General features: G+C 42.7%; 1 protein-coding gene and 1 long non-coding RNA gene across 2 annotated transcripts in view; one reads left to right on the top strand and one right to left on the bottom strand.

Moving 5' to 3' along the window:
• Nucleotides 1-27,470, bottom strand: part of CNTNAP2 (contactin associated protein 2) — a 1,620,276-nt gene that overhangs the window by 842,716 nt on the left and 750,090 nt on the right. The window lies entirely within an intron of this gene.
• LOC120397721 lies at nucleotides 282-26,679 on the top strand. Its single transcript, XR_005593958.1, has 3 exons — nucleotides 282-340; nucleotides 7,142-7,300; nucleotides 26,285-26,679. It is a non-coding gene; the product is annotated as an uncharacterized LOC120397721 (long non-coding RNA).

Here is a 27,470-nt window from a genome sequence, read left to right as displayed (position 1 = left end):
CAAGATTGCCTGCAACTTTTTATTTCAAATAACCTGCCTGGGAAGATAGTTTTTACATGTGGCCATAAGCAAAAGAAACCTATTTCACTAACTCATAGGTTTGTTCACTGGAAGCTTGTCATTAACTGAAAAGTCAAGACTGATAAAGCAGTGAGGAACAGGAGACAGATAGGGAAAATATTTAATCGGGCATTAAGCGAAGAAAAGCGGACAATTTATATATAACGAAAAACATGGTAAATAACTATGAATTGAGAAATAGAATATCTTTTCTACTTCAGATACTGGAAAACAAAAACCACACCGCCTCACTTATTCAAAAACAAAGGACTCTGCTCCTGTGAGTAAAAATCAGAAGAATTCTTAGGTAATGTGTATGTTATACTTAACGTAGGTTTGCATTTTTCAAGTCTAACAGGGACTAAACTCAAGTAATATTAAGATGAAGATATCTGTAATAAGTACTAGTAGTATTTGTATGTTTAATGCTCTCAGGTATATGTGTGCATGGGTGTATGTATGTAAATCTTTGATTAGCCAAAGGTCTCGAGGGATACCATAAAGCTCCCAATAATCATGAAGGAGCATTTTAATGCTCAAAGACTCATCACACAAAGCCTCTGGGGATACGTCTGTCTTTCAGATGAGTTTTATTTTACAAGAATTTTGACAACTATGATTTTACTTTGTTTTATACCTAATTTAGATGGGGAAGAGCTTCTATCCTCCTCCATTCTGTTACTCCACTAAGGGAGAGACAACAACTCAGATTTTTATCATATTAATGTGAGTTGTAGAGACCAGCCTACCTCACCTGCCCTTCCAATGTATTTTGGAAACTCCACGACATGTACCCTTTAATTGTTTTAATAGGAGTCAGAGACTGAACCCTGCAGATACAGCCCAGAGACCCACCTTTACCCCACCCCATACTCTCTAGAAACTCTTTGTATCAATGCTATAACATTTCATACAACTGATTATAATTTTTGTATCTGCCTTTACAGAGGGAAAGAGCAACTGGACTGTATATATCAGTTTGGTACCCTGCATCCAACACGTGATAGCCATCATTTGCATACCTCCCACATCCCTCAGGACAGCTGCCACATCACATGACATCCTTTTCCAGCTGGGGCTGAAGTCAGCCTTGCATCAACTGCTGACAAATCTGGGACCCACACCAATTATTACTATCTAACCCATCCCCTGGAGTAGCACCCCTAGAACAGCTCCATGCCAGCTACTACAGGCTCGGGCTGAAAGCAGTTCTGCTCCACACGTTGCTGCCTGAGAATTCAGACCATTTACTCATATAGTGTACATTTTCTGACAACTGAACTAGAAACAGATGACTTAAAGGAACACACCAAGGAAAGTTATTTTTTTGTAGCAGCTCTTTAGAAAAAAAACATTAGGAATATTGTTAGAATATAGTTAATCGGAGCACAAGATACCCATGGCCATTCTATTTATGGTAGGCAAGCAACATTCAATACAAATATGCAGTGATAAACCTAGCATCAACAAGTACAATGAGGCTGTGTTTTTGTTCAAGGGCCTGGGGAGGTAGTGTCTCTGGTACTTGAATAATGTGAAACTATTCAAAAGACTTGTTTGACTTTGGGTATTAAATCCTACAGTCTTTACTCAGACTACACTTTCAAAAGCTTTGATGGTAGGGAGTCTAGCTTGAGTTAGAACTGAAGGATTTGGCTCTTAGGAAAATAAAGGATTTACTGTTTCCACAAGACTAAATTTGAGTATGATTTGTGTTGTGCACCTTTTTCTTCTTTGTGTGCTTTGCCATTTGGAAATGTGGAAGATATTCCCCATGTTCAGCCTCAATAGATTTATTCAGTGTGGACATTAGAAATGAATAGGGAGAGGCTCATAACTCACAGGGATTTAAACCTGGAAGGTACTAGATGTCTCAAATCTCAGAAGTGATTTAAAATTCTATCAAATGAGCTGAAAAAGCAATCCTTAATCCTACACTGATGGGATTTTCTCTTCTGATCTCCAAGAAATACTCTCTCCTCTCTTAAAATGAAAAACAATTGTTTAAGAAAAACAAAGAAAGAAGTATGTCTACATAACCTAATTAATTTGCCTGCTAAAGCAGCCATAATGATTCCTAGGAAGAAGGATCATTTTAACACAAGTATGAACTCTTGTTCTCCTTCATGTCAGTATAGTCTGGAATGCTATTTTTTTACTTACACACACACACACACACACACACACACACACACACACACACACACACACACACACACACACACACACACACACACACACACACACACACACACACACAAAATACCCAGTACTGTTATTGGGGGAGAGGGTATCTTTAGTTGCCAGTGATATTTTACCCTTACCTAGGATGCATTTTACTTTTTATTTAGAAGTTCAGCTTTGGATTTACAATATTTAACTGTAGCAAAGAGAAATTCTAAGAAAACAGCAACAGCCCCAAACCTGCTCAATAGCTGATTAAATTAGCAACCTGGGCAACCTAGGGAATTTCTCATTCAGTGCAAACACAACAGATAAATATGGCATGGAGATATCTATTAATGTCCCTCAAAAAACAAAAAAAGTTGGGCTTTTCAGCTAAACCTGATCTAGACCAATGAAGACTAAATAAATATACATAGTGTTAGAGATATATTCTTTACAGAAAGAAAAAAAACCCACAAAAACAATGTTCTGCTCCCCCCATTTTATGATCCCAATTCCATAAAGATTTACATACATGCTTAACTTTATGTTCATGAGTAATTCCATTGTATTCAGTGGTTCTATTCATTTGCTTATAGTTAAATACATGTGTATGATTTTATAGGACCTGGATCTATATAGGAAAACCTTCAGAGTGGATTGAAGCCTCTGTGTCATCTGTTACAGTGTGGGGAATATGTCTGTGTCCAGTTATGAATTCCATGAGGTTTTATTAACTCTTGTACCAGTCATTATGAATTAGCTCATCCATTTGATACCAGGAACCTGCATGTAGTGAGAAGCTATGTCTGGAAAGGTGTCACAAAGCAATCAAGCTACCTTCATCATCAAATATCACTCACCAGCTTGAACAATGGGGGTTCTGCCAGCAGGGCCTTTTGATTTTGAATAGAGGGTTGCTTCTCTGAAATCTGTTTAGGGAGAAGGAGATTGGAGCATGCAAAATTCCCAGCAGGACAGTGAGAAATCGATGACACAGACTGCTCTTTAAAAGTGACATGCTCTCCAAGTAAAAAGAGCCACTCCATTGCAAGAAACAGAAAATACAACTGAGGAGGGAGAGCAGGGAGCACTTGTCTCCTCCATCTCCCTTGCCCCTCCCCCCCGGCAAAGGGAAGGGGATTGTGTTCAGGTGTTCGTTGTTTGGTTTAGATCTGCAACTCTCCTGTGCTTTCTGAGAGTACAGTATGTGTGTGATTAAGAAAGCTCTTGTGCAAAAGCCTATGCTCCTTACCTTACCTGCCATGGTTTAACTCTTCAGGATCCCATAAATCTGAGTGTCCATGGGAATGGAACTCTGAATAAATGGCTGGAGAGGATTTGAGCAATTCAGCACTGGTTTCAGGGCCTAGTGAGACTGGGTGGCAGAGTCTCACATCCCAAGGAAGTTAGCCAGACAATGAGTCTTTACCTCACAATATGTTTGAAAGGCCAAACTAGACTGGACTCTTCTAGGCTCAACTCGCTGAAAACACAGGAGTTCCAAAAGTTGAGTCTGATTAACCCAGTCTGATGATTATCTACTAGCAGGAATTAGGGTTGTAACACCCTATATGGTCTACCTGTTCATATTTAGTGCAATTCATATTGCTGGCTATATGATGAATATAGTTCTAACTGGTCCAGGGCTCCTTTCCATGAGAATTTCCTGCTGCCAAATGCCTATTATTTTCATTGATCCTACAAAGATTATGGGTGACCTGCTGTTTTCATTGGAGGGCCACTTCTCTGCTCCCCATGCTGGTCTGGAAGAGCGTGACATTGGTGAGGTTCAGAATACAGTGTGGTGCTATCTGTTCAGTCAGGCCATTGAATGTCCTTTAGATCCTTTCCATATTATAAATTTCTAAATACAAGTAAATGAAATTTTAAAAAGCCTCAACACCAATATCTGAGTACCTTGTATGAATCCCATTTAACTTCTCAAACAAGAAATGATGGTCAAAAATGAGTTGATTGAGGAGATGCACAAACCAACACCTGATATATCAGTTTGTGTCTTTATTTTTAATAATAGTGTTGCCTCGATAGTGGATTTAGTAGCACATCCCTACCAGCTAGGAAAATTTCTATTGTCATTATAGAAAACATAAATGAGTTGTTAAAAAAAATAAAATAAAATAAAAATGGGATACTTTTTAAAAAGTTGAAAAAAACAGGGTGAAAGCATAGAAATGAAAATAGCTACTGGGTTATAAAGAGTTTGGAGATCTAGATAATGACCCCAAAATGAAAAAACAAACAAAAAACCCAACAACAACCAGGAAACAAATTCTAGACAGTTTGTGTCATGGCGTTATTGTAGAATTACTTTGTTAGTAAAGTGGAAACTGTAGTTATGGGCTTTGTTGGGATTCCGTTTAGATTACTGATAAGGCATCAGATAACCCAGGTTTATCAGCTTTATTAGTCGAAGAAAAGAGCAAAACAAGGAAAGGTAAAGGTTAATACATCACCAGTCTGGGCAAACAGGTTGCAGCTTCACTTCTGTTCTAACTTTCTCTCTCTCAAAGTTGAATTTTTATTCCCTAGCTTGTTTACAATATTTTACTTGATCATTTTATTTTGTGGTTGGTTACATACATGCCTAAGCACCTGCAAGATGATTCATGTCCCCAATATATTTCCATTCTATATGCAATACAAAGCTCATCTGCGAGTAATTTTTCTTAGCATAACTGTACAAGAGTTTATGGGACTTTGGTTCAGGATTGCTACCTAATTCAGTTCCTTCAACCATGCAGTTAAACTACCCTTTGCAGCTGCAAAAATAGGTCATGGGCCATGCCCTTGATTCATTTCCATTCCCTGTTAAAGCATGTCTTACATGAATTCAATATGCTTAAAGTCATGTACACTTTTTAGTCCCATTTGACGTAATTGTAAGGGAGGTTGAGAACTCGAGGCCTATATGGAAACAGTTTTATCTGGATTCACAGGATGGCAACTGATTTAATGGCTAAGCCAAAGTAGCATCCAAAAATGCAGCTGGAGTTTTCTACTGAGGCAAAAAGGGGAAGACTCACTAACCACTTCCAGAAAGTTGCTTAGTGTTGGAGATGGGTAAGAGTGGTGTAGGAGTGTTACTTTGCAGTGTTAGGAAGCCTTCTCTTGTTCTTAGTGTGGTTTGCAAAGAAAATCAGCACAGTGAAAGAAGCTGGATTTGACAAGATTTTGCCAAATACTCAAACCCTAATTATCAAGTAACTTTTGGATAATGATTTAGGGATCACTTCAAAAATGCAGTGCAGATGTCTATAATGCTTGCAGATATTACATTCATTGAAAAGCGAATGGGAATGATTTGATTTTATACTCAAAAAAAGAGAACTAAATTCATTTTGGGTTTTTTTTCCGGCCAGTTCAGTTTTTGTAATTAGAGTGCCAGTAAGTAGTAAGTGTAAGTAGAGCAGGTCACAAAATGGTTTCTTTCCTGCCCCCAAGTAAAAACTTCACTTTTCTGGCAAAAAATGAAAAACGAAAATGCTACTGTGGTGCCTCATGGAAGTTATAGTTCGGATGCCTATTCCCCATTCACTTTAACAGGCCAAACTCCCTGGCTGGACTACATTTCCCAAGATGCACCAAGAGCTACTCTTGCTGAGACACTGCGGTATATCGAAGGAGTCCCTGTCCACATAGCATCCTGGGAGATGTAATTTGGTTGCGGAACCCAGCCAATAGAGGAGAACAGGAGCATAACGCATCCAGACTATAACCCTCATGAGGACCGTGGCAGCATTTCCGAATGAAATATTTTTAGTTTTCTGGTTAAAACAAAATATTTTTGGTTTTCCTGGAGGTGGGTGTGTGTGGTTTTTGTTGTTGTTTTGGGGTCTTATGGACAAAAGTTGAAATTTTGAAAAACAGTTTCAATGAAAACATTCAATTAGCTTTTCTTGTAACTGAGGGCAGAGCTACACTACCAGCTATCTTGGCACTTGCCCATCAGCATAATTACTCCATCTTGGCAAGATGCAGAAGAGCATCAAGAGCATCTCCTGCAGACATAGTGCAGTCTGGACACTGCTTTAAATGTATATAACTTGCGTCTCTCAGTGAGGTGTCATTTTCACATCCCTGAGCGACATAAATTACATCAACTTAAACAGTAGTGTAGACCAGCCCTAAGACTGGGCACAATCCTGAACCCTCTAAAATCAATAGGTGTTATGTGTGCTCAGCAACTTGCAAGAGATTATCGAGAAAGAAGGATTACACAGGTGAAGTAGTACAGACAAAGGACATCCAATATCCACATCAATTAATTAATGCAAATAATATTGAAGGCAGACTCCAAAAACCCTACTCAATCTGTAAAGTCACATAAGGGGTGGGAGAATGGCACATTGTTTCTGCCCGGTTTGACAGGCAGAGGGAATGTTTTTGGGACAATTTCCATGGGAAAGGAAGAGTTGTTTCAAGAAGATATTTACACACATCAAAATCCTCCAGAAACCCTCTCTTAGGTTCAAGGGCGGGGGAAAAAAGAAACAATAGCGAAAGCTCCTGAAATACTTTGGTCTCCATAATTTTTTCTGCATTCTGTAAATAAAAAACTTTCATAAAAGGTTTATTTTCTTAGATTACAATGATACAGCTACAACTGTGTAAACTTATGTCCTTTTAACCATCTCTTGAAGAAAAATATCATTATCCAGTGAAATAATGGGCCAAAATCCTCCATTGACTTTAATGCAGTTCTTAATCTGTTTGTAATCAAATTCAGTAGATTTTTTTCCTCTACTGATTTTTTTCATCAAATCGTTTAATGAAATTATTTAATAGAACAAAATAAACTTTTTATTTCCAGTTATTGAGTCACTGTTGGCCCTTCTGGCTTGTCCATTGAGTAAATTATTTGATATCCTCAAGACTCTCTGTTCTCTTTTAGGTATTCTTGACCTTTTGGGACACTGCTGTCCAGTCAGAGGAAGAATTAAAGCCTAGAGGAGATATGAACAGTGCATATGTTTCACTCAGGGGCACTTGAGCTATTTAATTGGTCCTGTCTACACTACATAATTATTGCAAGAAAATCCTACTACTTCAGGTATAATTTCAGCTGAACCAGTGTTAGTAATGAAGTGAACCTTCTGGTAGATTGTTCTTGAATTCTAGCATTTTCAGGAATATGTTAATATATCCTGCATTTATATTTGTGTTGTTGTGCTGTTTGGTGTGTTTGGTTTTTTTTAATTAAGAGGACACCACTTGGTCTCTTCAAATCCCAGGGGTTTCCTAAACTCATTCATCTTGGGATTTCAAAAAAGAGTTTCATGCTTTTCCCCACCTCATAAAATAAAATAATTGAAAATATTGATATTTAAACTGTCCTCTAGACAGAGTATTCAGCATTACTAACCCTGTGAGATGAATGGGAGTGTTCACACCTCTCTTTCAGCTGTTACAGATTCTGTCTGCAGTGGAAGGAGTATTTGATTTATACCAGGTTCACGCTGAAAGGGCTAGGTAAATTACATTTAAAATTAAAGGTTAGTGTCTCCAGATTCTTATTAACCTTATAGAAGAGAGTTGAATGCTCTTTTTTCCTCTCCCATTCCCAGATATGCCACTCATCTTCAGAGCATGGTGCAAAGCACATCTGTATGTGCTGGCTTTTGCCTTGAGGGTGTTTGGAAATCACATGCTAATAGAAGGTGTATAGTTTTTTAGTTAACATTTGTAATACTAATTTTATATTGGTGGTGTCCTGATCCTGCAAACCAATATTCATGTGAGTAGCCCCACTAAACTCAATGGGTCTCCTCAGCTGAATGTAGTTACTCATGTGTGCATGCGTTTGCAGGTGTGACTCTAAATAAGTGAGCTTTAAACACTGAAACAATAAGTAAAAGAAATGAAAAAGACAAATTTAACCACACCTGACCCCTACTTTGAGATAAACAGATCCTTCCTGCTCTACCAAACCTAGCTCAGCTCTTCCTATGTAATGGGAAAAATCATTTTGCCTAATAATAATTATTCAGTCTCACACCAATTAAGACCAGACATACATAGTACTTTGATGCTAGATAGTGGGCATTTCATTCGTCTTAGATGCTCTCATAAGAAAATGGTTGTGACCTTAGAAATAATAAAATATAACAAAAACAACAGTCCGCTATCATCATTAGCTCAACTTATGGAACAGTAATGGAAGTGTCTCCCCCCCCACACACACACTTTTCTCTAACTGCTGACATAATGAACCCTTTATGTTGCATTGTTACATTATATTGTTTGCATTTTCTAATTCCTGCAGCAAGAGCTACCTAATTAGGAAGACCAGTGCAGATGCCTACAGTATTACTATTTAATAATGTTAGTTTATCTTTTAATTAACACACTATTCTTTCCCATCTAATTAATTTTTTCTGCTGCATAGATAAGTCAGAAATATCATCACAAGGAAATTTGGAAAGGGAAGTTTGGAGGACAGTTTAGAAATATTATTGTTGTTAGAAGTTATATATGATACACACATTCTTATTCTCTCTCTCTCTTTCTCTCCTTATCCATCCCTGCAAGGTTTTTGTGATAGAGGACAGAGTTCACTTCCAGGGATAGTAAAAAGATTCTCCTCCCTCTGACAAAACTTATTTCATAACCTTTTCCCCACTTCGCTCTCTCTCCTTCTCTGTTACCCTCTTCCTGTTCTACCTTATCTTTAAAAGTAGGTTGGATTCTTTATTTTATACACTTATCTGCATTTTCATAATTGAGTATTTTAGAGCTAATTTCGCGGAATGTGAAGGCATGAAGAGATCACTTCAATGAGGGTGAGCGAGCAGGGTGGAGATTACAGGGGTGCAGTCAAGATAAAGGATGAAGTCATAAGTCTTTCAAGAACTGCACGTGCAAGACAATGAAAATGTCAAACCTTCATGGAACATGTTGGCCAAGTCAAGTGTCTCTTCCACAGAATTTAGCATTAAAGTTGCCATCTTTCCAGTAACTAGACCCCAGCCTCATTTTGTGGGCAGAAGGAATTGGGAGGCATAAAGACGGGCTAGGCAGACAGAATTTAGGGCCCATTTTGTCCATCATTGCTCACGATAATTCACACTTTACTTTTCAAGTTGTCCCATTGATTTCAGGAGTGGCAAATGAGACAACTCACAGAATGCGGTGCTAGTTAGCGTGATGAAGGATGGCAGAATTTCCTTTTTTTCCCCCACCCCCCAGTAATTTGGGAAGACCCTCATTTGTCATTTCCCTCTGTACTATTAAAAATACCTTCCTATTACACTGACACAAAAGTACTTGGCACTATTTCTGGAGCTTCAACATCTGGGTCTCTCTCACTTGGTGCTTTGATTCAGCTTGCACACTTTTTTCAATGAATGTTAAATTTGCTGGGGGAAAAAAATATCTGGGCACCAAAACAATTTGTGAATTGGCTAATTCATTCAGCTCTACTTTTTGCTCCCTGGCTATTGACAACACAGGGAACGTGTTATCTAATGGTTCTTTCTGGACTTAAAATCTAATAAACTAAGGGAGTAAATGTCAATACTTTCCAATAAGCCTATTCCTTCCATAATGGCCTCCTCCTTTCCTCTACTTGCCTATCATTTTTCCAATTAATAATATCACTTTTATTCTTATACTCCAGAATAATCACTTATTAAAATATTAATTTAATAACATATAGAATAAAATGGAGGAATCAATAAAAGTAACATCCCAGAAACTCTCCAAAAGTTATTTGTACACTTTGGAATCACTCTCACGAAAGCATTTCACATGACAATGCATACTGTGCAGAACCTTAAAGAAGATTAATGGTATATGCTATATCAGTAAATCCTTACAGATCACAAACTGAATTCTCCTACAGGGTTTTAATGATTGCCCTTTTCCTCTCCACCTGGCACTCATCTGAGGCTCATTCTTTCATTTTATCTTAATCAGACCCGATTTAATGCTTGAGGCAGATTTTATCTTTGCAGTGTCATCTTGGATTATTAAATCCATAGGATTAGTAAAAGATCTAAGAACATGTCCCAGAATGTGACTTGGTGGTTGTGATGAATCTACATTAGCAGTTCTTTGGAAGATACAACACCTTGTCAAGTGTGATTATACATTATTTAAATAATTACATGGATTCTACTCAAGATTTGTGTTTTGTTAAATATCTAATACCTTGGCAGACAAAGTAAGACAGCCACTCATTAGCACCACAGTTGAGTCAGATTTTGATTTCATTTACACTGACTTGAACAGTCTACAAAAAAACAAAGAGAAAAGAGCAACAGAATTGTTTCAGTTTAATCAAATCTCAAAGTATACAATGATTCTTTTAAAAATCTATGTCTTCGGGTGTGCCAACATTTGGGATTCTCAATCAATTCTAACTTTTCTTGAACCTTGTCATTCTCATTGTAGTTAGTGAAATGACTCTTGGAGAACAGAAAATTACGTGCTGTACTGAACTCACATATTTCCTGTCTTTCTAAATGACAGCTAACCTAGCATTGAAAAAATATTTTAAAACTAGCTCCAATCCAAATAGAAGATAATAACTGTGCCTGTAGACTTGTGTTCCCTTCACAATATCAGAAGCCTGAGAATTCTGGAGCTCTGGAAGTATTTTTATTCTTGGTTATTTAATAACTGATAAAAAACATGTGTGTGTCCATCCCAGACTCTGAGGGGCAAATTTTCAATGGCATTTTGGCATCTAAGAATGCAGAAAGGCCCCTAGAGGGATTTTCCATATTGTCAGGTGCCTAACTCCCACCATGGTGCTTTTGAAAAGTCCACATAGGCACCTGCATCTTTAGGTACCTAAATACCTTTGAAAATGTAGCCGTGAACTCCCTCACAAATTTTAATTCCAAAGTAAAAGCTCAAGTGCAATGGGAAGCTTCTCTCAGCATAAAAAAGATGGTTACTCACCTTTGTAACTGTTGTTCTTCGAGATGTGTTGCTCATATCCATTCCAATTAGGTGTGCGCGCACTGCGTGCACGTTCGTCGGAAGATTTTTACCCTACCAACACTCGGTGGGTCAGCTGGGCACCCCCTGGAGTGGCACCACTGTGGCGCTGGATATATACCCCTGCCGACCCAACCGCCCCTCAGTTCCTTCTTGCCAGTTACTCTGACAGTGGGGAAGGAGGGCGGGTTTGGAATGGATATGAGCAACACATCTCAAAGAAAAACAGTTACAAAGGTGAGTAACCGTCTTTTCTTCTTCGAGTGCTTGCTCATATTGATTCCAATTAGGTGATTCCCAAGCCTTACCTAGGCGGTGGGGTCGGAGTGAGATGTTGCAGAATGTAAAACTGCTGAGCCAAAGGCTGCATCATCTCTGGACTGTTGAACGAGAGCATAATGTGAGGCAAAGGTGTGGACCGAAGATCAGGTCGCTGCGCGACATATCTCCTGGATAGGTACACGAGCCAGGAAGGCGGCAGATGAAGCCTGAGCCCTGGTAGAATGCACGGTGATGTGCCTTGGAGAAGTATGAGCCAAATCATAGCAAGTGCGGATGCATGCCGTTACCCAAGATGAGAACCTCTGAGAGGAAACAGGTAGGCCTTTCATTCGGTCTGCTATCGCGACAAAGAGTTGGGGCGTTTTCCGAAAGGATTTTGTCCGCTCAATATAAAAAGCGAGCGCTCTACGGACGTCCAGGGAGCGCAATTGCTGCTCCCCTCGCGTTGAGTGTGGCTTCAGGAAGAAGACTGGGAGAAAGAGGTCCTGGTTAACATGAAAGGCTGAAATCACCTTAGGGAGGAATGCCGGGTGTGGTCGCAACTGTACCTTGTCCTTGTGGAACACAGTATACGGCGGGTCTACCGTAAGAGCCCTAAGCTCGGAGACTCGTCTGGCCGATGTAATGGCTACAAGGAAAGCTGTCTTCCAAGACAGGTAAAGTAGCGAGCAGGTTGCTAACAGCTCAAATGGGGGAGACATAAGTCTGGTTAAGACCAGGTTGAGGTCCCAGGCATGACTGCGGAGGGTTCGCTGGTCCCGCGGCTTGGGTGGACCTCCCACAGGCATGACTGCGGAAGGTCCGCCGGAGCCGCCTGCCACCCTCCCAGTGCACCCTCCGCAGGCACGTCTGCAAAAGGTCCCCCGGAGCCGCGGGACTGGCAGCGCTCCCCCTGCGGCATGCCGCCGGGCTTGGGGCGGCCAAATTCCTAGAGCCGCCCCTGGGTAGAGATGGCTGCCAGGTGTAACCTCAGTGATGATACTGCTAGGCCCTGCTGTTTGAGAGACTAGAGGTAGTCCAAAATAGAGGGGATCGAGACCTCAGTGGGAGTAAGATTATGCGTTTCGCATCAGCAGGAGAAATGCTTCCACTTGGCCAGATATGTTGACCGGGTGGAAGGTTTTCTGCCACCCAGGAGAACTTGTCGTACTGATGCAGAGCAACGCAACTCTGACTGGTTTAGCCACGCAGCAGCCATGCCGTGAGGTGAAGGGCCTGCAGGTCCGGGTGGTGAAGTCTGCCGTGGACCTGAGTGATGAGGTCTGGGTGGAGTGGCAGGGTAATTGGGTTGGCTATCAACAGGTCGAGCAACGTGGTGAACCAGTGCTGCCTGGGCCACGCTGGAGCGATCATGATGAGGTGCGCTCTGTCCTTGCGGAGTTTTAGCAGGACCCTGTGAACCAGCGGGAACGGTGGGAAGGCATAAAGGAGCTGGCCCTTCCACAGCATCAGGAAAGCGTCCGAGATCGATCCCGGGGAGAGACCTTGGAAGGAGCAGAACATCTGGCATTTCCTGTTCGCACGGGAAGCGAACAGGTCTAAGTGGGGAAATCCCCAGTTCTGGAAAACAGAATGAATAACGTCTGGGCGGATCGACCATTCGTGAGACAGAAAGGACCTACTGAGTCGATCCACCAGAGTGTTCCGAACCCCTGGGAGAAAGGACGCTACCAGGTCTATTGAGTGGGCTATGCAAAAGTCCCAGAGTTGGATGGCCTCCTGACAAAGGGGGGAGGATCGTGTCCCTCCCTGTTTGTTTATGTAGTACATGGCTGTTGTGTTGTCTGTAAACACTGAGACACAACGGCCCTGTAACTGATGCTGGAAAGCCTGGCATGCCAGGTGGACTGCTCTCAGTTCTCGGACATTTATGTGTAACGTCAGCTCCTGAGGTGGCCAGAGACCTTGAGTACGAATGTGTCTGAGGTGAGCACCCCAGCGGAGAGATGACGCGTCCGTCGTCAGGGACATTGAGGGCTGGGGCAGATGGAACGGCAGCCCTGTACACACCAGGGAGGGAGTTAGCCACCAGTCTAGGGAGGCTAGGGTGCTCGGGGGGATGGTGACTATCGTGTCTATTGGGTTCCTGCCCAGGCGGTATACAGAGTTGAGCCAAACTTCCAGAGGGCGGAGGCAGAGCCTGGCGTATTTGGTTACGAACGTGCAGGCAGCCATATGACCCAGGAGACCGAGACAAGTGTGAGCCGAGGTCATCGGGAAATTCTTTAGAACTCGGATGATTGTTGCCATCGCCTGAAAGTGTGGCTGTGGTAAGCAGGCTCTGGCTAGATTTGAGTCCAGGATAGCTCCTATGAAGTCTAACCTGTGTGTGGGAACCAGAGTGGATTTTTCTACATTGATCATCAGGCCTAGGCGGGTGAATAGGTCCTTGACGATGCCCACATGCTGAGTGACTTGTGTCTCGGAGGCCCCTCGGATGAGCCAATCGTCCAGATATGGAAAAACGTGTATCCGACATCGGCGGAGGTAGGCGGCGACTACGGCCATACACTTTGTAAATACCCTTGGGGCTGTCGAAAGGCCAAATGGCAGGATCGTAAACTGGAAGTGCTGACGGTTGGCTACGAAGCGGAGGAATCTCCTGTGCGGAGGAAAAATGGCGATGTGAAAGTACGCATCCTTCATATCGAGGGTGGCATACCAGTCTCCAGGATCCAAGGACTGGATAATGGTCCCCAGGGATACCATGCAGAACTTCAACTTTATCATAAACTGGTTGAGTCCTCGCAGGTCTAGGATAGGTCTGAGACCTCCCTTCGACTTGGGGATTAGGAAATAACGGGAGTAAAACCCCTTGCCCCTTTCGTCCATTGGTACCTCCTCTATAGCTCCCATGGTGAGGAGCGTCCGCACCTCTTGTAAGAGGAATTGCTCATGAGAGGGGTCCCTGAAGAGGGACGGGGTTGAAATAAATTGGAGGTGGTACCCATACTCCACCATGAGTAGGACCCAGCGATCCGAAGGGAGGTGGAGGTCAGTAAAACCGCACTCCACTGTTCCAACGACCGACACGGGCGGTAAGAAGGAACTGAGGGGCGGTTGGGTCGGCAGGGGTATATATCCGGCGCCATGGTGGGATAACTGGGACTACGCCGGGAGGAAATAGGAGAGACGGTTGGAGAAGGGAGGAGAGGGATCCTGGCCTGTAACTGGTACACCGCTCTCGGGCGCCACCTTCAAAAGTTCATCTTTGGTCCCGGTGGTGGTTTCGAGGGACCTTGATTTTGACCCCTTGAGATCCTGAAGGTCGCCTGCGACCACCTCGGCCGCGCCGCCTGCAAAAGTCCTGTCTTTGTCTAGGCGCAGACTATGGACGGTGAGCCTGGAGACGGAAAGGCCTGCATTGGGTCACCGGCGTATGCATGCCCAAAGAGCGCATTATGACCCTGTTGTCCTTCAGGCTTTGCAGCCTGGGGTCAGTCTTTTCCGAAAAGAGGCCTTTACCATCAAATGGCAAGTCCAGGATGGTATACTGCAGCTCCGGTGGGAGGCTTGAAGCCTGAAGCCATGAGATGCGCCTCATGGCAACACCCGAGGCCAGAGTCCTGGCTGCTGAGCTGGCTGCGTCCAACGAAGCCTGGAGGGAAGTTCTGGCCACCTTTTTCCCTTCCTCCAAGAGGGCAGCGAACTCTTGGCGGGAGTCTTGAGGGAGAAGCTCTGTAAACTTACCCACCCCCGCCCAGGTGTTATAATTATAGCGGCTAAGCAGGGCTTGTTGATTTTCGGCTGAGTAAGTCCCTTCGCCTAGCCTCCTTCGATTTCGGGGCTGGCGCCTGCTGGCCATGGCATTCCCTCTCATTAACAGACTGGACGACTAGTGAGCAGGGAGGAGGATGGATATACAAGTACTCATACCCTTTAGAGGGCACCATATATTTACGCTTGACTCCCCTGGCCGTAGGAGGGATAGAGGCTGGAGACTGCCATATAGTATCGGCATTGGCCTGGATGGTCCTAATAAACGGTAAGGCCACTCTAGTGGGGGCATCTGCCGACAGAATGTCCACTACCGGGTCCTCTACCTCCGGGACCTCCTCCACCTGGAGGTTCATATTGAGTGCTACCCTCTTGAGGAGGTCCTGATGGGCTCTCAGGTCTATTGGAGGAGGGCCTGAGGAGGATGTTCCTGCCACCGCCTCATCTGGTGAAGAGGAAGAGGAGATGCCGGGGACGAGTGGGTCCTGTGTGGCCTCTTGCTCTTGGGCAAGATCCTGCTCCAGTGGAACCTGGGAGTCCGGTGGGTGAACTGGGGCTTCCTCCATAGCAGTTGGAGGGGGACGGCTAACCGTCGCCTCTGGCACTCTGTGCTCTGATGGGACAGAGCGGGATGGCACTACTGGTATGCCTTGGGCCTGGTGGTAAGCCCAGGGTGTCCAGAATGACCACTGATGGGGGCCTTGGTCCTGAGCCTGGGTCTCTTGGAAGACCCTGGTGGGTACGTCAGAATCATGGTCCTGCACATAAGAGCTGTCTGCGTGGGAGGACCCTGATGCGTGTTTGGACGGCCATGGAGGAGCTGAGAAGCCCTGGGCAGAGTCTCTGTCTCTAGCGGACCTTGCTCTACTCGGCATCGGGGACCGGTACCGGGAGGCATACCAATACCGGGAACGAGATTGGGACCTGCGACCGGAGCGGTGCCGGGAGGTCGACCGAGATCTTGAGGCTCGACGTCGGGAGTGGCTACGGGAGTCACGGTGCCTGGAGCGGTGCCGGGAGCTGGAGCAGTGCTGAGAGTGGCGGGCCGGTGAACGGGATACTGAATGACGTCGCGAGTGTGACTGTTACCGGTGAGGGGAACGGTGCCGGGACTGCGAGCGGCATCAGGACCGGGAGCACCGACGGGACCGAGAACATCTGTGCGACTGTGATCGGGAACGGTGCCGCTCTGGTGTGCCAACAGAGGATGGTCGTATCAAGGCAGGCTTGCCAATAGACTGAATTACCCGCACCAGCGGTGCCGGGGGACGAGGCAGCGTCGACTCTGTCATGGCAATCAGATTGCGCCGTTGAGAATGTCTCCGGCGTGGATGGAATAGTAAGCTCAACCACGGCTCGCGCCGAGGAGCTGACAGATACCGGACTCGACGGCCCTTGTGGGACCGGAATCGACGGTGCCGACGTCATCAGTGCCGCGGCAGGTGTCAGTGCCAGGCGATCCGACTTAGATGAGCTCTCTGGCTGCGGTGCAGATGGCACGGAAGCAGCAAGGAGACTTACGCTTTCTCGACCTCGGGGAGAGGGAACGGTGTCTAGTCGACTTCGGTGCCGGCGACGGCCGGTGCTGAGAGGTCTTGGCAGTACCGGGGCGGTCCGGTACCGAGGAGGCGCTTCTGCCCGCCGATTGTCCAGCGCTCGGTGCCGAAGATGGAGGGGTAAGAGCCGCCTCCATGAGGAGCTGTTTTAGCTGAAAGTCCCACTCCTTTTTTGTTCTAGGCTTAAAGGCCTTGCAAATGCGACACTTATCTGTCAGGTGAGATTCCCCGAGGCACTTAAGACAGGAGTCATGTGGATCTCCTGTCGGCATCAGCTTGCGACAGGCCGAGCACGGTTTGAAACCCGGTGAACCGGGCATGGGCCCCGGCACCGGGTGTGGTGGAACGGGCTAATCCCCGAACCCCTCTTAACTATAACACTAACTATGAACGATGTTAACTACACTATAACTATAAAACTTTGAACAATATACATAAAAAAATAACTAGAGAAGTATGAGTAGCTAGGGAGGTGGAGGTCAGTAAAACCGCACTCCACTGTTCCAACGACCGACACGGGCGGTAAGAAGGAACTGAGGGGCGGTTGGGTCGGCAGGGGTATATATCCGGCGCCATGGTGGTGCCACTCCAGGGGGCGCCCAGCTGACCCACTGAGTGTTGCTAGGGTAAAAATCTTCCGACGAACATGCACGCAGCGCGCGCACACCTAATTGGAATCGATATGAGCAAGCACTCGAAGAAGAATAAATAAATCCTAGCAAACAAAATGATCCCTGTACTGAAAGCAACAAAGCCTGTCCAACCCACAAGTCAGGTCCACACCACACAATTCCTCAGGGAAAAGAGGAGCCTTGCACTCTGATCTGCACATCAGCTGATTCAGGCTCTAGAATACATTCACAAATGGCAAATACCCTTAGGGCTAGTCTACACTTACCAGCCGGGTCGACACGGTGAGTTCGACTTCTCGGAGTTTGAACTATCGTGTCTAATGTGGACGCGGTAGTTCGAACTCCGGAAGCGCCGCGGTCGACTCCGGAACTCCACCACTGCAAACGGCGGTGGTGGAGTCGACCTTGGAGCCGCAGACTTCGATTCCGCGGCGTCTGGACGGGTGAGTAGTTCGAACTAGGGTACTTCGAATTCAGCTACACTATTCACGTAGCTGAATTTGCGTACCCTAGTTCGACCCCGCTTCTTAGTGTGGACCAGCCCTAACAGAGAATGTTCTGTATTCAGCTACTTGTCTTTTCTACTAAGGGAGCTGAAGAGCTTTTGCTGATCTGAGCTCTGGCAATACAGCACGCAGAGAGAGGTAGAGGAAACCATCTCCCAAAACATTTACAGCATTGTAAATTAACACTACGGCATAAGTTTCATCCAGAAACTGATTGGCAGCCAACTCATATCATGAGGAACTGATATAGCATAAAACTCCACCTAGTAAGTGGGTAGCCACATTTTGCACTAGCTTCAGCTTCCAAGTGGCATCAGTGTAAACAGCCCATGTAGAGTGCACTATAGTAATTCAAACCTAGACTGTCATAGCTATCTATGTGCTTTGTCAAAGTCCAGAGCAGAGAGAAAAGTTTGTGCTATTCTCAGTGGGAGATGGAATAAAAAACCAAAAAAACCCTACACCCTCCCCCACAACCAAACCAAAAAAAACCCACAATATCCCACTACTTGTGGTCACACACATGCACACACACACAAATAAACCCAAACCAAACGAAAACCCCCCACTATTTGTGGTCACAAGTGCCACCTGGCACCCAGTAGCATCCAAGGACATAACAGCACATCCTCATTCAGAAATGCTGATCTAAACTCCAGCTGCTTCTCCCAACCTTCCAACACTGTCTGAGTGATCTCTGGACTGAGCCTCAGCTAGGTAACCCCTCACCCAATGTCACGTAGGCACTGGGATAGTCATTCCATTTCACCAGCTGGGATGGAACTGGTTGTATTTGTTGCATGGCACACTGATAATTATTGAGTGTCAAGTCTTTCTGGCCCTCCTCCCCCCCCCCCACACACTCCTAGTAGAATAACCACCTTCTTGGTTTACGAAATGTTAGCTGCAACCAAACAAAATCCTGATTTATTTACAGAAAAAGGCTCACATTTAAAGGTTTCTTCAACACAACAGGCTAAGATACACAGGGTTATCTCCTGCTGAGTACTCTTTTAGTACTAATATACAAAGAAGGGAGGCCCCAAATTGATTTTTGTAGAGCTTCCAATCTGCAATGAAAAGTGACATTTTGCTAAACAGGCATATTTAATAAATGTTTGAACTATGTATGTCTGTATTAAATCTGATCATTTCTGTTTAACAAGATATATTTTATTTAATGGAATACTTGGACGTGGTTTACTGGGGAATCCTGTTTGTTAGTTTATGGATTATGTTGTCATATAGATCCAGGAAGCACCATGTACTTGAGTAATGCTATGATATAAATAATGAATATTATCAAGACTTTTTTTTTTTAAATCATGTTTTAATTTTATTTTGTTGTGGGAGATTTATACGTAAATAAAAAGTTTATTATTACAAGTTATGTTGTTTAGTTAGCGAAATTAATTCCAGTTCCTGTAGCTGATATATAGATATCCCCCCCACCCCCGTCCCAATTAAACCACACAACTCTCATTTATGTGCACCTATTGAGGACAAGATAAGCCCCCTTCATTTAACAGTTCAGGGTTACATTTTTCAGCAGCTGTGTTCACAGCAGATCAGTCAGAAAAAAAGCCCTTTCAATCTTGAAACTGCCAGAGTAAGTTAATCAGATTTCATATTCAAGCCACAAAGGCTGAAGTAAATGCACATCCAGAAAAGGCATTTTTTTGCTCAAAAGGTGGAGGTAGGCTTTAACCATTAAGGAGGAAGATTCTTTTCTTTCTTGATCACCTTTAGGCTTACTCCATTTTATTCCAGCTAAGAAAAGATTTTCAAATTGCCTAACATTTGAAGCAGGGATGGTTGTAGAAAGTAAATAGCAGCTTTCACAAATCAAATGGTAGGGGGAATTTAGGGAGGCGGAATGAAATTACCCAAACTGAAATTAGATTTGCTCAGGACATGTGCTGATGAAAACTGCACCGGAATCCCTAATAAGCACCTGTAATCAGCAATTGAGTTTTGGATCTCATCAAAAAGATAGGCCCTCCCGTACAACAGAACTCTTCTTACCCAGATACAAAGGTGCCATCTTGTGAACCAACATCACCATTTCCATAAGTATCTCGTTTTCCCTTGTTCTCAAGGCTAATTATTGACCAGCTGGGCCCTTCACAGGCCTGTGTGACATAACAGGATCATACCACATGATGGCCTAGCAGCCAGTAGTAATCTGGTATAGCTCATACCCGTTTTTTCAACCTATGATGTTCAGCATAGCATCAAACTGTTTTACGCTAGGATTCGAAATGTAACAGGATGAACTGCATGGTAAATATCATAGTACAAGATTTGTGAACAGGATGACAACTATTTATAATTTCATTTAAAGAATTTTAACAAATAAATGGCATTTATTTACTTTTGAACCTAAAACAACCTTAAGACGGTGTGATAATTGTATACAGTGGTAAAACACTTGCAGCTCTTCCTACTGCACGTGGTACGGGTAGATTGTGACTGGTGCCTATGCTGATCCTCAAGGGGGTGAGGGAATAGTGCAAGGAGCCTTCCCCACTTACACCCCCTTTCCCAAGTGTTATTCTTTCCTAGCATGCGGCAGTGCGTAGCTAACCCCAAAAGAGCAGAGGTGCAGGAACGAGTTGGGGCCCTGACGGGTGTATAGAACGGAGTATACTGCATCATCTAATACTGCTCTTCAGCAACCCTGGAGCTCTGTGAGGCATTGTGCAGCTCCACACCGTACCAACAGGGGCCTTTGCCCGTCAGGCAGAAATGACCTATAAATTGTAGTATTTATGTGGGCAGCTTTTCATACGTGCATAAACAGCTGGAAACTATAACTGCAACCAAATGTCAAGGTTAGTATCTAAATATTGAACATAAGTGTCACGTATCTCTCTACACACTGCAAAGAAAAATGATTTATAACCCCTTTCTCATTTTCAATACCTCCCCTGTATAATTTAGGCCACATACAGACACAAACAAAATCCATCTGCCCAGAAAACCAATAAAACTGGATAGACAACTGGTTAGGCTGGTTAGACAAGATGAATCATGTATTTTTCTTTGAATATTTTGATATTTGTGTAATGCTTATTAAGTGGATCTACAGTTTATAATTTATGTTTTTAGCCTTATTGTTCAAAATCTTATTATTTTCTCCTCTTGGGACATTTAGAGGAAATCCTGATATTTATTCAGACTACTGTGAGATACTACCTGAGGCTTCAGAATATAAATTATCATTATAACTTGATTTACTATGTGCACTACACTATCTTGGCATGACCAGTATCTAAATTCTAGCACTTATGTTTCTTATTAGAATCACTTTGGCTCTATTTTTACATATTGCACATAGACGATTCTGTCTTGCATGTCCTTTTTTCCAAACTTTAATAATCAAGCATCATTTTGATTGTCTATAATTTATATATACATAGGAACATAAATGAAATAATACAGGATGCTAAATACATCAGTCACTGCACTGTTTAAATACAGACTGATGCCTCCTCTTGTACGGGTGAGGAGAGAGAGTAGGTGTATGGTAGTTTCTGTCTCCCATCATTGATGAGCAGAAGGCAGCATTACTAGCAAGCCCAGTGAGGGAATACCTGGCTATACTTTCAACACAGGTATAAACACACCTATACCAGATTGTGATGCTTACCAAAGGTACTGAGAGCTGAGGTACATTGCTATCATCTGCCTTTAGCATGAGAAAGCTTCGTCTGTGCCTAATGTGGGTTCGCTTCCCAAATCCACCAGTCATGGGCAACACAAGCACGGTCTCCCATGCCACAATGTCTCTCTGCAGGTTAGCAAGAGGCACACAATCCATTGTTTTTAATCATAAACAGGTTGCCTGTTTCCTGGTTGTTTTTTCCTTATGTTCTTTTTATTTTTGTAAATTTTGCAAACTCTTATTCAGAATCTGACACAATATATAAATAGGCCAACATTGCAAGACACACAATGCAAAACAACCAGACACAGAGAGAACCATCTGTTACTCCTGCCTGAGAGGAAACTGTCCGTATCAGGTCACCTCCTGATAATCTGCCTTAAGAACATAATTTTCAGTAGACACATAACTCCTTTAATATTATACATATCTACATTTTGCAATGATTGTGATGACCAAAGGGCTTCTGGCTCTCAATAGAGACCCCACTTGCCACCATTTAGTGAACTATTATGCATATATCTGACCCAGGGGATCCCTGTGCCTCCCCTGCCCTCTTCTAGTTGATACCGAGAGTACCTGTCAAACAGGTTCTCCCCCTAGGGTCCAAAAAGCATACTGTTTCTTTAAACACACCTCTTCACGGTCCTATTTCAGCAGAACATTCCAACGTATGCTTTTAAATTAATCACCATTCAGCAAAGCACATAAGCATGCGTTTCGCTGAATAGGGACTGACTGCTGAACCAGGGAATATGTTACTCATACTCGCATGGCTCAGCAGCTCCCCACTCCCCCGACGCAGCTCAGCCTCAAACAGGTCTGAATGAGCTCAATGATTTGTGGCATATTTCACCTGGCTTCATTTTTTCTTCTACAAGTGTAAGTCAGTTCTATTTCTTTGCAACTTTTACAGTATAGTTAGGCTGTTAGTTGTACAGATATTATTTCATGTCATATTTACAAATGACTGCACTGATGTTTCATTAAGATGGGGGTGCGGGAATGATCCTACTCTCAGTTACAACTATGAAGTATTAAGCCATGACACCTGGATGCTTTGTATTGAGTAACAGACTTCTGAGGAGAACTAAGCATTTGCTTAAATAGTCCTCCTCAGCTCGGATCACTTATTGCATAAATTTCAAGACTAACTTGCTTTTCTAACTGCCAAGATTGGTGCTGAGGTACTTATGTCACTTGAGCAACAAATACAGTGTTTTCTGGCTTATAGTGTTTGTATCCTTTTTTAGTGGTGGCATATAACAGATCATAATTCTTTGATTCGATATTATAATAGGCTCATCCAATTCAATTAGGAAACATTTAAGGTTACTTACCTCTGGCACAGTAATTCCTCCATATTTTGACATCTCACCCTTGAGAGAACCAAAAGGCACATTTTAATCTCCCCCTTTTATTCCCTCATGCTCACTGTGGCCCTGAGTTCATAGAAACATTAGAGCTGCCCAGGAAACTGAGTTTCACTTTGATGAGAAATGTCAAGATTTTGGAAAACTTTTAATCCCAAACTGGGATGAAAAACCAAAACCTCAAAAATTTTCACTGAAGTGAAATTGTGTAATATTTTGTTTCAGAAACACCAAGATGTTCCTGTGCAGGGAATGTGTTGGTGTTTCTGAAATGAAATATGTTCCCAAGGAACCTGGAAGCCTAGAAATCCTGGGAGCTTTGGTCCCATAACAGCCTCCAGGCAGACTACTGAGGAGCTGGAAGCCTGGGAATTTGGATGTTTTGAAAGTCCTGGTTCAAACGCAGCTGAAGAGCTGGTAGGCTGCAGCCCCCAGTTCTGAAGCTCCCCACTGCAACAGCACCAAGGAACCTGGGAGGCTGGGCAGCTGGGGAGGTGGAGGATTGAGCTGGCAGGAAAATAGGTAGGTATCTGTTAGAAAGTTGCCTGAATTCCATTGGAAGCTTTGTTGACATCAGCATGTTCCCACAGAATGTTGTCATTCCAAGAAATCAGCATTTTTCAATGGAAAACTGTCCCATCAGAAAATTTCTGACAAACAAAAACTTATATATCTGGGTCTACTTTTATTACCATCCGAAATGGGGGAAAAAACCTTCTGTTTCATTGTCTAATACCACAACTGGTATTGTATTTCATATAAACTTTCCATTTTATTTTGTAGTATATAGAGTAACTGTACCGAACATAAATAGTTTCTGAATTCAGCTAACTAGCAGGGGGTCAATGAACAGAGTAAGGGTTGATGAAGAGAATTATACATTTTTTTTCATAAGTTACAATCTTCGGGTAGATAATGTAGAGAAATAGTGTTGCTGATTCCCCTATTCTACGCCAGGATAGAGTTGGATCTAGTCTACTGTACTTAGTAGCTTGCTAAGCGGCTATACATTTATGAATAACTTTCAGAAATTCAAATATTCTGGAGCATTCTCAGAGACAGTGGTGCGAAAGTGCTCCCAGAGTGTTACACTTCAAGCAACGAGATCTATCCTTACAGAATCTCTCAGGTGAATCTGGAGAATAATATAGTTTCTCTAAAAGGAATATAAAATCCCCGAAATTGTTGTCTGTTGCACAGCAAATCAGGGTGATCAAAATGCACCTGTGAATGATTCTTTGAAGACAGAGATTAATTAATTAATTAGATAATGTTTGTTCAGCACTTTGAAAATGTAATGCTTATGGGTCAGTGTCATGGGTCTCACCCCCACTTGGAGCTGTTGGGTTCCAATGTGGGGACCTGCCTTAGTTTCCCTCTAAACTAAAATCCTAGTTTAGATCTACTACGCTGCCACCAGTCAGGTTAAAGTGTCTGACACACTGCCTGTCCCCCAAGCTTCCCCTGGGGAACCCAGATTCAAACCCCTTGAATCTCACCAGAGAGAGAGAAACAGCCAGTTCCCCTCCCCCCTTCCCTCTCTCCAGCCTGCTCTGGAGAGATTACCCCGAGTCAAATCCTTGACTCAAGACAAAGAGGGACTCACCTCCCCCTCCCCTTCCCTTGAATCTCCACAAGAGAAGGAATTAACCAAGTCCTTAATAGAAAAGAATTTATTAAAGAATAAAAAAAGAAAAGTCACTGTCTCTGTAACCAAGATGGAACAATACAGGGTCTAAACTTATCAATCTCTGGAGAGAATCCCCCCGCCCCCTTTCTCAGTAAAAGCAATATCAGCAAACAGGAATAAAGAATTTCCTTTAGCAAACACACAATTGCAAATATAGAAAGCAACTCAAAAGACTAATCCGCCTTTCTAATTAATACTCACTATTAAATAGTAGAAACTACTCCAGGAGAACTTGGAGACATGACTGACCTCTCTTAGATCCAAAAAGAGCTCTCTAACAAAGAACACAGACAAAGGCTTCCCTCCACAGAGATTTGAAATTAATCTGTCTCTGATTGGTCCTTTGGTCAGGTGGTCATCAGGTACTGCACCTTAACCCTTTACAGGTAAAAGAGACCTTAACCCTTAACTATCTGTTTATGACAGCCATTTTTTTAAATTAGGCAGTGAACAATGCAGATAGGCATCAAGCGGGATTTTCAAAAGCATCTGAGCAGGTTAGGCACCAAACTACCATTCAAGTTAATGAGAGCTAGGCACCTAATGGACTTAAGGACTTTTGAAAATCCCACTTGGTGCCTATTTCCATTGTTAGGCACCTGAATGTCTTTTGAAAATCTGGCCCTATGTCTTATTCTCCAATTGCATTGGTAATTGTAGTGCTGACTGTGCTAGAGAGCCAGAAGAAGTAAGTGGTTAGTGCAATAAAACCCAGAGGGCAGCTTTATCTAGATAAAATGCTCCTTTGAGAAACAGAAGTCAACCTAAACGGTTGTTGAAGGGAGGACACTACATATAGTTAGGTAAATAATAAATATGTATTTATCTGTATAGCCATGTCCCTGTGGCTGGATGTAAAGGGAGCATGGAACTTTTGGCCTATCCAGTGCACTACTGTTTTTCTCCCAAGTACGTGTCTTGTAAATCTAAGTACTTCAAGTTGGATTTTAGCTCATTTTGGGCTCCATTCTCTGCTCCATCCAAGGGAAGTCAATGGGAGCTTATAACATCACCTAATTAATTATTCTTGAATACAAAATAAATGAATTTATAAAACACGAAGACCATTAAGTAAGGAAACAGACAGAAGATTCTAACTTTGTCCAGAATTTAACCTATTGTGTCAAAGAACTGCAAATAATATGAAAATCAAAAGATAACCCACTGATCTGAGACTCCATGACGAACAGAGATACGAACTGCAATACAAAGGCACAGACAAATAAGAACAGAACTCTTAACTAGTATCCTTTTAGGAGCTCGGGTCATGCTTTCATTGCTGTTTTAACGGAACATTATCAAGTAGTACAGGACATACATCTGATTTTTTTCATCAAATTATACATAAAGTAAAGTGAATCTTTTAGATTTTAAGGGGTAAACTTCATCTGACATTCTGAGGGGGACATATGGGTTTTGCAGGCACAAAAACTGTGCACGTGCGGATGTTAGAATTAGTCAAGAGTGTTTGCACCCATAAGGTATTGGAGTGTCTACTTGTGTGCAACTTTGTGCTTGCGGAAATAGACATTTGGTAGCGACCACACTAAAAATGATGCCATATTTAGAAAGAATCAGCCACACTGGAAAACAAACATCTAGTAGACACTTCTGAAGCATGATCATACAAATTTATTTTTCCTTCTTTTTTTTGTTCCATTGATATAGAGGCAGGCAGCCAGTCAAACAAATTACACACCCTGCTCTCAGAATTTTGTTGACACCATTGCAGACCTTATCATCAATATTTAAAACAACAGCAAAGAAAAATACTTAACAGCCATGTTGACGCTGGCAACTTTTGAACTGGGGTTGGTGAAAGTTTGCCAAGTACAACAGGACACAATTTGTAAGCAAAGCAAATATTACTTTTCTTAAGAATTATAGAAAACATAGAACAATCAATCAACAGTAAAAACACTTAACTGTATCTCTGTAATGCTGCTTTTTGTATTTCAGTATTTTATATAGCTTATGTGCATCTGCTCTTTGAATAATACTGATGTTTTAAAGATGTATGAGCAGCCATATTATTCCCACTCTGAACTGTATTATTTCTGCTACACAAGGTTTTCCGCTGAAAACAATGATACAGGGATGCTATTCATTTCAGTGTGATTTTGCTATTAATAAAGAACAGTATCTGTCAATATCCAGGGTTTTATACTGTATTTATCACTAACTCATCTGACCGCGATAGGATTAAAGATTCCAAAAAGAACTAGTGTTTCTCTTCTTGTTCACAGTTTTGTTGTAGCCATATTGGTCCCAGAATATTAGAGACATAAAGTGGGTGAAGAAATACCTTTTATTGGACCAACTCCTCTTTCGAGCTTATTCAGAGCTATTCGTCAGGTCTGGAAAAGATAATCTGAATATCACAGCTAAATACAAGGTGGAACAGATGGTTTAGCATAAGGCGTTAACACATGTTGAAAGAGACCATTCAAGATTAAATGAGGAGTTAACACCTCTGCAGTTATAGGACAAAGGATGTTAGTGGGTTACAGTTTGTTATAATGAGCCATAAATCCAATGTCTGACAACATTATGAATTTAAGCTTCCAGGCTTATCTTTTGAAGGTGTTGTGCAGGTTTCCTCTGAGGATGAGGACTGAGAGGTCAGATAGGGGGTGATTGTTTTGTGAAAATTGTATGCCTAGGGTGATATGGTGTTTTTTTCATTTTTCTATGTGATACATGTTAACTGCCACTTCACCTTGAATGGTCTCTTACTACATGTATTTCTCTGTCATGTTTTACTCTCTTCATCCCTCTACTGACCTTCTTCCCAGAAAGAGGAAAGGCTACACCAGTGTAGTAAGCTTTGCATTTTGTTCCAAAGACAATGATG

This window comes from Mauremys reevesii, linkage group 2, assembly GCF_016161935.1.
Source record: "Mauremys reevesii isolate NIE-2019 linkage group 2, ASM1616193v1, whole genome shotgun sequence".
NCBI lineage: Eukaryota > Metazoa > Chordata > Testudines > Geoemydidae > Mauremys > Mauremys reevesii.
The sequence above is the reverse complement of the archived record's forward strand: the minus strand, read 5'-3'. Positions and strand labels throughout refer to the sequence as shown.